The sequence below is a fragment of the Chelonia mydas genome, chromosome 22, assembly GCF_015237465.2.
Source record: "Chelonia mydas isolate rCheMyd1 chromosome 22, rCheMyd1.pri.v2, whole genome shotgun sequence".
NCBI classification, from domain to species: Eukaryota; Metazoa; Chordata; order Testudines; family Cheloniidae; genus Chelonia; species Chelonia mydas.
In genome coordinates, this window is record NC_051262.2 from 1,279,532 (window position 1) to 1,293,915 (window position 14,384).

Sequence of the window (14,384 nt, forward strand, 5' to 3'; positions counted from 1 at the left end):
TTCAGAAAGGTGGATTTCAATCAACTCAGAGAAATAGTAGGCAAGGTCCCAGGGAAAGACCAAATAGGAAGAAAATGAGTCAAAGGGGGCTGGCAGTTCCTAAAAGATGTAATACTAGAGGCTCAATATAAAGCTATTCCAGCATACAAGAAAGATAAGAAGAACCACGGGGGAGGGGGGTCAATGTGGCTGCACAAGGAGCTTTTTAGCTATCTAAAAAACATACATACAGGAAATGGAGGGAGGGGCATATCACAAAGGAAGAATACATGGGAATAGCATGAGCGTGTGGGAAGAAAATCAGGAAGGCCAAGGCAAGGAATGTGTTACAGCTGACAAGAAATGTGAGAGATGACAAGAAGGGGTTGTGTGTATATATATATACCTGTATGTCAGACAAAAAAGAAAGATCATGGACAGTGTCGGTCCACTGCTCAGTGGAGAAGGTGAGCTGGGAACGGAAGATGATAGGAAGGAAGAGCTGCTCAAGGCTTACTTTGCTTCAGTCTTCTCACAAAAAGTAACATTTGACCAGATGACTAGCAAAGTTACCATAGACAACAAAGGGGAAGGGATGCAGAGATCTGACCAATTTGAATGAATTCAAATCAGCAGGGCCACATGCTATTCACCCCAGGGTACTGAAGGAATTCACTGAAGGGTACTGAAGAAATCTCAGAGCCACTGGCAATAATATTTACAAACTCACAGATGACAGGAGAGGTCCTGGAAGACTGGAGAAGGGCTATCATAGTGCCCATCTTTAAAAAAGGGGAAAAGGAGGAGCTGGGGAACTATAGACCAGTCAGCCTCACCTTGCTACCTGGAAAGCTACTAGAACAATGTATAAAACATTCAATTTGTGAGTACCTGGAGGCTGACGGGGTGATCATTAACAGCCAGCATAGATTTATCAAGAACAAATCATGCCAAACCCAGCTTGATTTCCTTCTTTGGCAAGGTAACTGGTTTGGTGGTTAGGAGGAATGTGGTGGACATAATATACCTGGCCTTCAGCAAGGCTTTTGACACAGTCCCAGATGACATTCTGATAAGTAAGCTGGAGAAATGTGGGCTTGGCAGAACTACCATTATGTGGATACATAACTGGTTAAACAACTGCAAACAAAGAGTAACTATTAATGGAATGTCAGATTGGAGGGAGATCTCAAGTGGGGTTTCACAACGATCTGTTCTGGGTCTGGTGTTGTTTAACATCTTTATTAATGACCTGGATGTAGGAATAGACAACACACTGATCAAATGTGCAGAGGACACAAAGCTGCCAATACCTTGGAGGATAGAGCTAAAATTCAAAGGGATCTTGATAAATTAGAGAGCTGGGCTATAGACAACAAAATGAAATTCAACAAACTAAATGTAAGGTGCTACATTTAGGGAAGAAAAACCAAATGCACAAATACAGAATGGCAGATAACTGGCTTGGCAGTAGCACTGCTGAGACAGATCTGGGAGTTGTGGTGGATCACAATCTCAACATGAGTCAACAGCTGTTGCAAACAAAGCAAATGCAGTTGAAGGTTTCATTAACAGGGGTATAGCATGCAAGTCCTGGGAGGTGATAGTACTGCTCTACTAGGTCGGTTAGAGTAGAGTGGTTAGGCCTCAGCTGGAGTACTGTGTCCAATTTTGGTCACCACTATATAGAGAGGATGTGGAGAAACTGGAAAGGATCCAGAGGTAAGCAACAAGGATGATCAAAGGGATGGAATGCAAGCCATACGAGCAAAGGCTGAAGGAACTGGAGGAGCTTGGAAAAAGAGGAGTTTGGAAAAGGGGAGATTAAGGGGGGACATGATAGCAGTCTTCAAATACTTGGAAGGCTGAAAAAGATGGAGAAGAGTTGTTCTCTTTTCCCACAGAGGACAGGACAAGAGGCAATGGGTTCAAACTACAGCATAAAAGGTTTAGATTAAATTTCAGGAAAAACTTCTGAACTGTAAGAACAGGAGGACAATGGGACAGACTGCCTAGGGAGGTTGTGGAAGCTCCTTCACTGGAGGTTTTTAAAAGGAGGCTGGATAGCCGTCTGCCTTGGATGGGTTAGACGCAACAAACCCTGCATGTTGGCAGGGAGTTAGACTAGATGACCCTTGCAGTCCCTTCTAACCCTGTGATTCCATGATTCTAACTTGAGTTAAAACTCATGCGTTGCCCCTAACTCAAGTCCCATTCACCCACAAAAACCCTTCACTCTAGTTGGCTGGACCAAGAGGAGGCTAAAACTTGGGTGATCACGTTAACTACTAACAGGATGAATTCAAACTGGAACAGGTACAGAGAAGGGCTACTAGGATGATCCGAGGAATGGAAAATTTGTCTTATGAAAGGAGACTCAGGGAGCTTGGCTTGTTTAGCCTAACTAAAAGAAGGTTGAGGGGAGATATGATTGCTCTCTATAAATATATCAGAGGGATAAATACCAGAGAGGGAGAGGAATTATTTAAACTCAGTACCAATGTGGACACAAGAACAAATGGATATAAATTGGCCACTAGGAAATTTAGATGAGAAATTAGACGAAGGTTTCTAACCATTAGAGGAGTGAAGTTTTGGAATAGCCTTCCAAGGGAAGTAGTGGGGGCAAAAGATCTATCTTGCTTTAAGATTAAACTCGATAAGTTTATGGAGGAGATGGTATGATGGGATAACATGGTTTTGGTAATTAAATATTCATGGTAAATAGGCCCAATGGCCTGTGATGGGTTTTTAGATGGGGTAAGATCCAAGTTACCCAGGAAAGAATTTTCTGTAGTATCTGGCTGATGAATCTTGCCCATATGCTCAGGGTTTAGCTGATCGCCATATTTGGGGTCGGGAAGGAATTTTCCTCCAGGGCAGATTGGAAGGCCCTGGAGGTTTTTCGCCTTCCTCTGTAGCATGGGGCACGGGTCACTTGCTGGAGGATTCTCTGCTCCTTGAGGTCTTTAAACTACAATTTGAGGACTTCAATAGCACAGATATAGGTGTGAGGTTTTTTTTGTAGGAGTGGTGGGTGAAATTCTGTGGCCTGCGTTGTGCAGGAGGTCAGACTAGATGATCATAATGGTCCCTTCTGACCTAAATATCTATGAATCTATGAATCTATGACCACTCTGCAGTGTGGATGCATGCTACCGGCAATCGAGTGCCACTGCTTCTCCAGTACCTTCCCACAATTTCCCTCATGTGCCCAGAAAAGACAGACAAGTTCTCCCACAATTCACTGGGAAAGAATTAATGGAACAGCTAAGTTTGTTACAGCGCTAAGAACACTGGGATGTGCCTCCAGAAGTCTTAGTGACACATGAGTAAGTGCAATGCCAGTATGGACACAGAAACTTCAGTGTTATTGTGCAGTATGCCTGCTCTCACTTAGGCTAGAATAACTTGAGAGGAGTACTTTGAGTGTAGAAAGCTTGAATTAACAGGAAGACAGACCCAAAATCTATGACATTACGAACACCTAAAACAATAATAACAGACATGTTAATATAACTGTTTGCTCTGAAACAAATGACACCTTGAGGTCAAGATTCTAACCTAAGATAACTGCAATATGTCCTAGGGGAAATGAGCTTCTGTACAATGTCTAGTGACTCTCATGAAAATGAGATAAATGGCTGATAATCCCTAGGCAGAGATTTCAGATGTCTTCAGCAGCCCATAAGAACTCATGTCGTATTTGAGGCCATGTTTACGCTACAGGGAATATAGCTGCATAGCTATAGTGCCATCGCTATGCTGCTGCAACCCCATAGTGAGATGCAGACCACAGAGATAGAAAGGAACTCCACCTCTCAAGGAGATGGTAGCTTGGTTGATGGAAGCATTCTTCTGTCAACCATCCTGTGTCTACACTAGGGATTAAGTTCGCATAGCTATGGCATGCAGGAACATGGAGTTTTTCACACCCAAGTGCCGTAGCTCTGTCAATCTAAGTTTTAAGTGTAGACCAGGCCTAAATGTCTGCTATAGAGCTGCTACTAGGTACAGCTGGTTCCACACAACATCTGCAAACACCCAAAATACAGTGATTCTACATAATGTTAAAGTATTATTGGCAATGAAAGAAGCATGACAGACAGTCCTTGATTGTTTTGGGCAAGGAAGGTAAAACTCTAGGCACAATTACATCTTAAACTATTCTGCCTTATTAACCAATGACCCATCGGAATGCGGGAAGATGTCCTTTCTCAAACCAAAAAAGGGGAAGGAAGGTTATATGCAAGGAAATATCTTGCATCATGTGGAAGTAAAACTACAGCTCTTGTATTTGGGTTATGGAAAACACCTAGTGAACTCCAGAAGCATCAGGTTTATAGTCATTATTTTCTTCATTGTTTTCCATTTTGTTATACTGTGAAATAGCATGAGAAAAACTTAGTTACTTACAAGGAGAACCTGTTGCTCTAAATGTTAAGATTTCTACATTAAAATTGAGATTTCAGCTGAATAAACACCAATATTCTTATCTCCGAGGATTAATAATGATAGTTGATGCCATTTGCATTAATACTGATGCTTAATACCAATGGTGCTGTTGCCAGCTCTGTGGATAGCAAATATAAATAGAAGGAATAGTGATGTTGCATGGCAGCATGTAAAGTGTAGCACAGAAAGCTTGTGCTGGCAAATGAAATATTTCCATTACTAACAGAGAGAAAAAAAGAGATTTGGGAGAATTAATAACAGATTCCTTAGCTTCAAATTGCACTGGTTGCTTTCAGAGGTGTAAGGAGCCCTCGTGAGTCATTACCAAGGATGCATCACTTTAAAATATTTAAAAACAAACCCACCCGGCCATTAAGTGGATAATGTCAGATTTCTCAAGAGATATGCTAACTCCACTGACTCCCTCGTGGATTAAACCTTCCAACCGGAGCCAGAACATTAACAGTCCCGCTGCAATGCTTTGTAACAGCCATCCCTGCTAGAGAAAGGTGAACAGTTCAGGGCTTTAACTCTCTAGACATATGGGTGAGAGGCTAAAAAAAACCCTACAGAGAATTAATTTTGCTGGGGGAGGGGAATCTCTGCAGAATAGTTGCTCAGCCGGAGTCCACTGTTCACAGTGGAAGAGAGAGTATACCCCTAGAATTAGTTTTATTGTAAATGTTGTAAATGAACCCCATTTATTTTATTGTAAATGATCATCTGTGTACAAGTGGCTACTTTACATGCTGCTGGCTTCCTTTCTGCATATTTGCAGAAGGTGGCAGTGTGGAGCATTATTTAACTGTGTTATAACCTGTTTACTAAAACATGTAGTCAGTTGTCTGCTTTTGATGTGTTTAGATCATTGGACTTATAGTCAAACATAAAACAAACAGAAATGAGAGACAGCTGTTGCTGATAGTGTTATATTTATCTTTGGGAAACAAACTTATTCAGCCACCATAAATATTCCAGGAAGAGTGTTTAGTTTGCTGGAAAGATATGGACAGTTCCCTCTCAATGGGAACCTACAGCTATGAATCTTGAAATAATGGTGTAAACCTGTCACAAATTTCATGTAACTCTGTGGATTTATCTGAAGAAAAACACACACGATCTGCTCTGCAAAATCCATGAAGGGCTATAAATAGCTGAGTTGACTGGCACAGCATTTTGTGGCTCAGTCTGACTCGTGGCAGCCATCAGTCAGCCCCTCTACTGAATGGCACTGCCTTCTGTGCTTTCTCACCTCAGTGTGTCAGAGAAAGCCTGTTTCCTCAGTCAGATAGATTGATGTAATGAACCCATCCCATGCTGAAGGTACAAATAAAATGCTATAGTTTAAGAATAAATGCAGGAATATTCAAATCAACACCATGTCAAACACTAAAAGACTCAAAGGCCACAGAACTAAAGACCAAGCCCTACCTCCTCAATACCTTCCCCACCCACATGCCTAGCAGCATGCCCCTGAGGTCAGCAAACTCAGGATCTGTTGGCCAAAAGCCTCCAGTCAGAACTTGCTGAACTGTCCCAAGTGGAGCACATTCAGGAAGCGTGTGGTTGAGCCTCTCAGCTCATCTCAACTACCAGAGGATAAAATGATGACAGAGACCTCGCAGGAAAGGGTGCCTAGATCAAGGGCAGAATAGCACCTGGACACTAATCAGAAGCCAGTACAGAGCACACACCTGTGGAACCTGCTCCCAGTAGGCAAGTGAATATCCACATTCTGCACCAACTGAAGATCCTGAGTGGTCTTCAACTGTAGCCCAAAGATGGGCACATTCTGGTACTCCAGTGTGGAGATAACAATGGCGTGGATACTGCAGTGCTGAACTCCACATCGGAAAGCAAAAGCCCCAACCTTCTTGCAATGTGCAGGTGGAAAGACATAGTCTGGGCTACTGCTGCTATCTGATCGTGAAGTAGCTGGAGATGGGAGAAATCCACATCAGGCAGCTGAATAACAAATGGCAGACAAAACTTGCTCAGATATCATCTCCACCATTTGCTCTAGTTGTTTGTCTCAGGCCACCAAAATTACCTGTGTCTTATCTGCACTGACCCTCCGCCCCATGTCCAACCTTTGGCTTGGGTAGACACTGGAAATCTATCAACTGTACCATCAGGGACTGATTAAACAGAGACAGAACTGTGTATCATCTACATATGGAAGGAACCACCTCACTTCTACCCTTTTGGCCTCATAGACACATCAGATAGAGTGGCAGGGTGGGGATGCGGGTGTCAAAACAATTGCATAAACCCCCACATGAGAAGTGCCTTGGGCTCAGATGAAGGAATGCCCCCAAATTACCCTCTGTGTCCTCTGCAAGAGAAAATGTCTCCATCCATCTCTTTGAGTGTCAACAATTGTTCACATCAAAAAGAAAATGCTGTGGTATAAACACCAGCCTACACAAGGCCTCCTACTGCTCCTAACAGGTGCTCCAGCCACAGCAGGAGGATTTAGAAAATCCTCAATTATTTCCACTTCCTGCGATTTTATGTCTCATGTAAAGATCTTTAGGGTGAAAAGAGCTATGGACGTATCATAGAATCATAGAAGATTAGGTTTGGAAGAGACCTCAGGAGGTCATCTAGTCCAACCCCCTGCTCAAAGCAGGACCAACACCAACTAAATCATCTCAGCCAGGGCTTTGTCAAGCCTGACCTTAAAAACCTCTAAGGATGGAAATTCCACCACCTCCCTAAGTAACCCATTCCAGTGCTTCACCACCCTCCTAGTGAAATAGTGTTTCCTAATATCCAACCTAGACCTCCCCCACTGCAACTTGAGACCATTACTCCTTGTTCTGTCATCTGCTACCACTGAGAACAGTCTAGTTCCATCCTCTTTGGAACCCCCTTTCAGGTAATTGAAGGCTGCTATCAAATCCCCCCTCACTCTTTTCTTCTGCAGACTAAACAATCCCAGTTCCCTCAGGCTCTCCTCGTAAGTCATGTGCCTCAGGCTCCTGATCATTTTTGTTGCCCTCCGCTGGACTCTCTCCAACTTGTCCACAGCCTTTCTCTAGTGGGGGGCCCAAACTGGATGCAATACTCCAGGTGTGGCCTCACCAGTGCCGAACAGAGGGGAATAATCACTTCCCTCGATCTGCTGGCAATGCTCCTACTAATACAGCCCAATATGCCATTAGCCTTCTTGGCAACAAGGGAACACTGCTGACATCCACCTTCTCGTCCACTGTAATCCCCAGGTCCTTTTCTGCAGCACTGCTGCTTAGCCAGTCAGTCCTCAGCCTGTAGCGGTGGATGGGATTCTTCCTTCCTAAGTGCAGGACTCTGCACTTGTCCTTGTTGAACCTCATCAGGTTTCTTTTGGCCCAATCCTTCAATTTGTCTAGGTCCCTCTGAACACTATCCCTACCCTCCAGCGTATCTACCTCTCCCCGCAGCTTAGTGTCATCTGTGAACTTGCTGAGGGTGCAATTAATCCAATCATCCAGATCATTAATGAAGATGTTGAACAAAACCGGCCCCAGGGCCAACCCCTGGGGTACTCCACTTGATACCGTCTGCCAACTAGACATCGAGCTGTTGACCACTACCCGTTGAACCCGACAATCGAACCAGCTTTCTATCCACCTTATAGTCCATTCATCCAGCCCATACTTCTTTAACTTGCTGGCAAGAATACTGTGGGAGACCGTGTCAAAAGCTTTGCTAAAGTCAAGATATATAAGGACAAGAATAATAATTAGCAGCGCTTATACAGCACACTACATGCCACAATGGGCAAGAGTGGCACACCAGTTAGGCTGAATCAGCATATCTGCTGGCTTTACCCCTCCCCAAGTCAGGGTCTCACTGGCCAGTTCTGAGCCCTTCATTGTAGCAGATGTCTTGGGCTGCTTGCATCACTGTGTTCCCTCTTCAAATGGACTTTCCTTCACGTGCAGGCTGCAGCCTGGGTGCCATCTGCACGACTCAGTGGAACTCATGTGCTGAACCTAGGCTCACATCTTCCAAGTGCTGTAGATGAGAAACTAATTCACCTAACATCAGTTACCTTCAGCCCTGAAATTAACAATGTGCTTGAGAAGAAAATGTGAGCATATTTACGTAGATAACAGCACTGTAAGCATTAAATGTATGCCACTGGAACCTGTGCGGCAGGGTAGAGGCCGAGAGAAAACTCCTGCTAGATGAATGAGCCCACCATCAAACACCCATTCCCCATAGGTACTTAGAAACCGACCAAGTCACCCTTAACCTTCTCTTTGTTAAACGAAATAAATTGAGCTGCTTGAGTCCACCACGACAAGGCATCTTTTCCGACCCTTCCATCATTCTCACGGTTCTTTTCTGATCCCACTTCAGCAACGGTCGCACCAGGGCCAAAGACAGAGGTAAAATAACCTCTCTGTTCCTACCCAAGACTCCCCCGTTTATGCACCCCAGGATCACGTCAGCTCTTTTGGCCACAGCGCCACACTGGGCGCTCACGTTCAGCATATTATCCACCACAACCCCCAACCTTTTCTCAGAGTCGCTGATTCCCAGGACATAGTCCCTCATCCTGTACGTATCAGCTACGTTCTTTCTTCCTTGCTATTCTGTCCTGACCTGAATTTGTTTGTTTTGATTTCATGCATTTTGACCCAAGCCGTGGAGAGCTAGATTCACAAAATGCTGGTGAGAGATAGAGGCTTCCTTGTAATCTTGAGCCTGGTTCTTAGGGTCTCCCCTGGAATGTAGCACACTGAGGTTCACTTCCTCCCTTGATATGGAGAAGGGATGGGAACTTGGTTCTGCCATATTGCAAGAAAGTGCCATAAGCAATGGGCTATGGAATATTCTGATACTGAGCTTTCTCAATCTCTCCTGTTGAAGCTGCTCTACTCTATATAGCTTGTCGAATAGTCATTGGAGCAGGGACTTGCATGTGGGTCTCCCACGTCTTGGGAGATGGCCTTACCACTTGGTTACAGAATCATTCTTTCTTTCTCCCTGGCCCAAGGACTATTCACTGTCAAGGTGAATGACTGAATTGTCATTATGAACGTGGACTGGGAGCCGAGCATCGCCCACAGCTGCTAGCAGTAACCTAGGCAGCAGGGGTAACACTTCACCATCAACACCAGAGCAATGACAGTGCCAGCAGATATACTCCTGATGTAGGGTTGCCAACTTTCTAGTCACATGAAACTGAACACCCTAGCCCCGCCGCTGCCCTGAGGCCCTGCCCTGCCCCACCCCTTCCCCGAGGCCCCACACCCCGCTCACTACATTCCCCCTCCCTCAGTGGCTCTCTCTCCCCCACCCTCACTCACTTTCACTGGGCTGGGGCTGGGGGATGGGATGCGGGAGGGGGTGAGGGCTCTAACTGGGGTGTGGGCTCTGGGGTGGGGCTGGGAATGAGGGGTTTGAGGTGCAGGAGGGGTCTCCAGGCTGTGGGGTGGGGCTGAAGGATTTGGAGTGCAGGAGGGGGCTGCAGGTTGAGGCACGGGGTTGGGGTATGGGAGGGAGGGAGTGAGGGCTCTGGGCTGGGGGTGCTGGCTCTGGGATGGGTCTGGGGATAAGGGGTTTGGGATGCAGGAGGGGGCTCCAGGCTGGGCCCAGGGATTTGGAGTGTGGGAGGGGGCTGCGGGGTGGGGCCAGGGATGAGGGGTTTGGGGTGGAGAAGCGTGCACCAGGTTTGCTGGGGCTCAGGGTTGGGGCGTGGGCTTACCTGGGGCAGCTCCTGGTCAGTGGCACAGAGGGGAAGCTAAGGCAGGCTGCCTGCCTTTCCTGGCACCGCACTGTACATGCCCCAGAAACAGCCAGCAGGTCTGGGTCCTAGGCAGGGCGGGGCGGTCAGGAGGCTCCATGCACCGCTCTCGCCCGCAGCCACCGCCCCTCCCCCCAGCTCCCATTGGCCCATGGGAGTGCGGAGCTGGTGCTCGGGCAGCATGCAGAGCCCCGTGCATGTAAAAGTCCTTTTACTTCTTTTTTCCCTTATCTCTCTGAAAAGCCCTTAGTCTAAAGAATTTCTATCCAATTAAAAGGCAGGTGTAGGGGTGTGTGTGAGTGTGAGTGTGTGTGTGTGTGTATGAGAGAGAGAGAGAGAGAGAGAGAGAGAGAGAGATTCCCTCAGATGTTTTCAGCAGCCAATCTACAATGCTATGTTAAAATCAGTCATCTCTCCCATCTAAATACCCTACTTCTCTCTCTCTCTCTCTCTCACACACACACACACACACACGTTTAATTGCACACTCTAAATGGATTAAATTGTAAAAGCTGCCTGATATGTCTCAAAATGTAATTGTAAACAGGAAATCATCATCGAGAAGGTGTGTTTCTAGTGGGGTCCCACAGGGATTGGTTCTTGGCCCTACTCAGTTTAATATTTTTATCTATGACCTGGAAGAAAACAAAATCACCACTGACAAAGTTTGCAGATGACACAAAAACTGGGGGAATGGTAAATAATGAAGAGGACAGGTCACTGTCACAGAGTGATCTGGATCGCTTGGTAAACTGGGTGCAAGCAAATAATATGTGTTTTAATACAGGTAAATGTGTACATCTCGGAACAAAGACTGTTGGCCAGACTTACAGGATGGGGGACTCTCTCCTGGGAAACAGTGACTCTGAAAAAAAATTCAGTGACTCTGAAAAAGCCATCCTGGGATACATAAACAGAGGAATCCTGAGCAGGAGTAGAGAGGATATTTACCTCAATATTTAGCACTGGAGCAACCAATGCTGGAATATTGTGTCTAGTTCTGGTGTCCACAATTCAAGAAGGAAGTTGATAAGTTGGAGAAGCTTCAGAGAAGTGCCACAAGAGTAATTAAAGGGTTAGAAAACCTGCCTTATAGTGATAGATTCAAGGAGCTCAATCCATTTATCTTAACAAAGGGAATGTTAAGGGATGACTTGATTACAGTCTCTGAGTACCTAGGCGATGAACAAATATTTGATAAAGGCTCTTCAGACTAGCAAGGAAAGGCAGAACATGATCCAGTGGCTGGAAGTTGAAGCTGGACAAATTCAGACTGGAAATAAGGTGCAGATTTTTTACAATGAGGGTAATGAACAACTGGAAAAATTTACCAATGGTTGAGGTGGATTCTCTATGACTGAAAATATTTAAATCCAGCCTGGCTGTTTTTCTACAAGATCTGCTCTGAGAATTATTGTGGGGCAGGTCTCTGGCCTGTGCTATCCAGGGTGTCAGACTAGATGATCAAAATCAGTAGTTCTCAAACTTTTGTACTGATGACCCCTTTCACACGGCAAGCCTCTGAGTGCGACCCCCCCCCCCTTATAAACAGGGCCACCCGGGAAGGGGGGCAAGTGGGGCAATTTGCCCCAAGCCCCAGGTCCCACAGGGACCCCCACAAGAGTTTTCAGGGGCCCCCACGAGAGTTTTCAGTGGCACTTCGGTGGCAGATCCTTCAGTGCTGCCGAACACACCAGGAGTGCAGGACCCGCCGCCGAAGACCCGCCACCGCTTCTTCCGCTCCGGGTCTTCGGCGGCAATTCGGCGAAGAGCCCCGAAGACCCGAAGCAGAAGGACCCCAGCTGCCGAAGACCCCAGGCCCCCTGAATCCTCTGGGTGGCCCTGCTTATAAATTAAAAACACTTTTTTATATATTTAACACCATTAGAAACGCTGGATACAATGCAGTGTTTGGGGTGGAGGAGGACAGCTCGAGACCCCCCACGTAATAACCTCACAACGCCCTGAGGGGTCCCGACCCCCAGTTTGAGAACCCTTGATCAAAATGGTCCCTTCTGGCCTTGGAATCTATGTATCTTAGCATGCTTCAAAACTATATGGTTCATTTGTCACTGTTCTCTGAAGATAAACATCACAACAGATCACCTCTCTACATCTTCCACATTTAGGGTGACCAGACAGCAAGTGTGAAAAATCAGGACAGGGGGATGGGGGTAATAGGAGCCTATATAAGAAAAAGCCCCAAATATTCATGTGTTCATGTGACCCAGGCGAGCACACTGCCAAAAAGAAAACAGGAGGAGACTGAGGGCCATGGCCCTGCCCCTTTCTGCACAAGCCCTTCAGCAGGCCAGGCCATGAGCACTAAGAGGAGCAGACTGCACCATCCTGGGGATTGGTGTGGAGTAGCCTGTACAGCCCCACTATGTACCAGGAGCCTTGAGGACTCCCCAAACTCCTTTCAACCACCCCCTAATCCATGCTGTACCTATTTGTCACAATCTAGCCCAAGATGTTCCAACAGGCGGTGTCTTCTGCCAGACCTTGCCATACAATACCGTCACACTCCTTCCAAGCACCAGGTGCTTTCACTGGGGCAGGTGAAATCCCTCCCATAGGTATAAAGAAGAGTATCATTAAAAGATTTTAAATTACAGCCCCCGCATGTCTGTGAGGAGAAAGGTGTGTGAAGGGGGAGCGGTTATGATGCATCTCTGACGAGAACAGCAATTACAGCTAAGTCATTCTCTTTTCTGAAGATACTCAACCCAACGCATCTCAAGACTAAAATGCTCCAGGGACATCTCAATAACATAAACACTAGAATAAAAACTGCAACAGCCAATAAGAACTTTAGTAGACAAAGTTAATGAACCCTGAATAGCAACATTAAACAACTTTGTTCTTTTTTTAAGTGAAGGCCCGAGGTACCTACACACATTGTAAAGTGTTATATTTATAGAAAGAGAGCATTAAGATACTTTTCAAACAATCTGGCAAAGGAAATCCTCATCAAAGACACACCTTCAAAGTAAAGTAAAAATACTATGGTTGGGGGGGTTGTTGTTTGTTTTTTTGCAAGAGTTTAGGTGCCACTTGTTCCAGCAAAAGTTTCTGAAATGCTGCTAGAACATTCTTGAATCTCATCTACAGGGCAAATTGAAAGGGCTTGAAGTAAAAATACAGCTTAAATTTAGTAAAACTGGACAAATAATTTGTCGACAAGTTTCCTTTCTGATCATGAATGGTCCACGAGAAGCTTCTGTTTGTTATTTGAAATCATTTGTTGATTCATTCTTCAACTGTAACTCATTCAAAATCTCCCTTAGTGTTATGAATTCAAAATCTGATTTGCACAAATATTTTTGTATATTTGCTTGCGCCTTACTATTTCCGTGAACATTCTTAATGAGAAGTTTCTATGCATGCATATTTTGAGGAAGTGAACACAAAAGGTGCTTGACTAGTCTGAAAATGAAATGATTAAATATTCATTAATCTTTTGAGAATCTGGCCCATTTTTTCAGGCTATGTTTAAACTCAAGAGGAAACACTTGTATTGGTTCATTTCAATAGGTTCATATTTGGATCATTTACTTCACTGGGCTGGAAATCTTTTTTTTTAACTGAAACTTTTTGATTCTACAGCACAATTCTGCAGTGAGAGCTGGACTTTGCAACACATTTATTACACTATCTAGTGCCTTGACCATGGCCCTGACTGAGCAAAGCACCAAAGTACATGTTTAAAGTTAAGAAGGCTCCTAAGGGACTAACATCTTCTCCGCGAGCCACTTGGCTTCACTCTCATTGTTCCCAACAGGAGGTAACAGCCATTCTGAAAAAAGCCAGCTGAACTGATAGCCACTGTAGCCTCTCTCTCGTTGAGAACAAAAAGGAAATGACAACCATTTTGAAAGAGGGCAGTTCTTTGTGGAGTTCTCTGTAATGGAACATTATTCACCAGTCTCCACTGACAGGCAAACTTTCAGTTATGAAGAATAACAGCAAAAAATTACAATAAGTCCTCAAAAACCCCTCAAAAACTACTCATTGCCCCAATCTATTGAGAGGGCAGGAGGGTGAAACTCAAGAGGCATATGAGAGCAGGAGAACTTGGGGGCTGGAGTGAGGGGAAAACGTATGTGTGAAAGAGAGAGTGTAGGACACATACTCAGCCACAAAGGAGTGTGACTGAACCCAAGAAGTAATTATAGAATGGAAAGACTCATACTAATGCGGAGAGTGG

At 45.2% G+C, this 14,384-nt stretch overlaps 1 protein-coding gene across 6 annotated transcripts in view; it reads right to left on the reverse strand.

Moving 5' to 3' along the window:
- The window catches only part of PKNOX2 (PBX/knotted 1 homeobox 2), a 711,797-nt gene that overhangs the window by 366,245 nt on the left and 331,168 nt on the right, over positions 1-14,384 (reverse strand). The window lies entirely within an intron of this gene.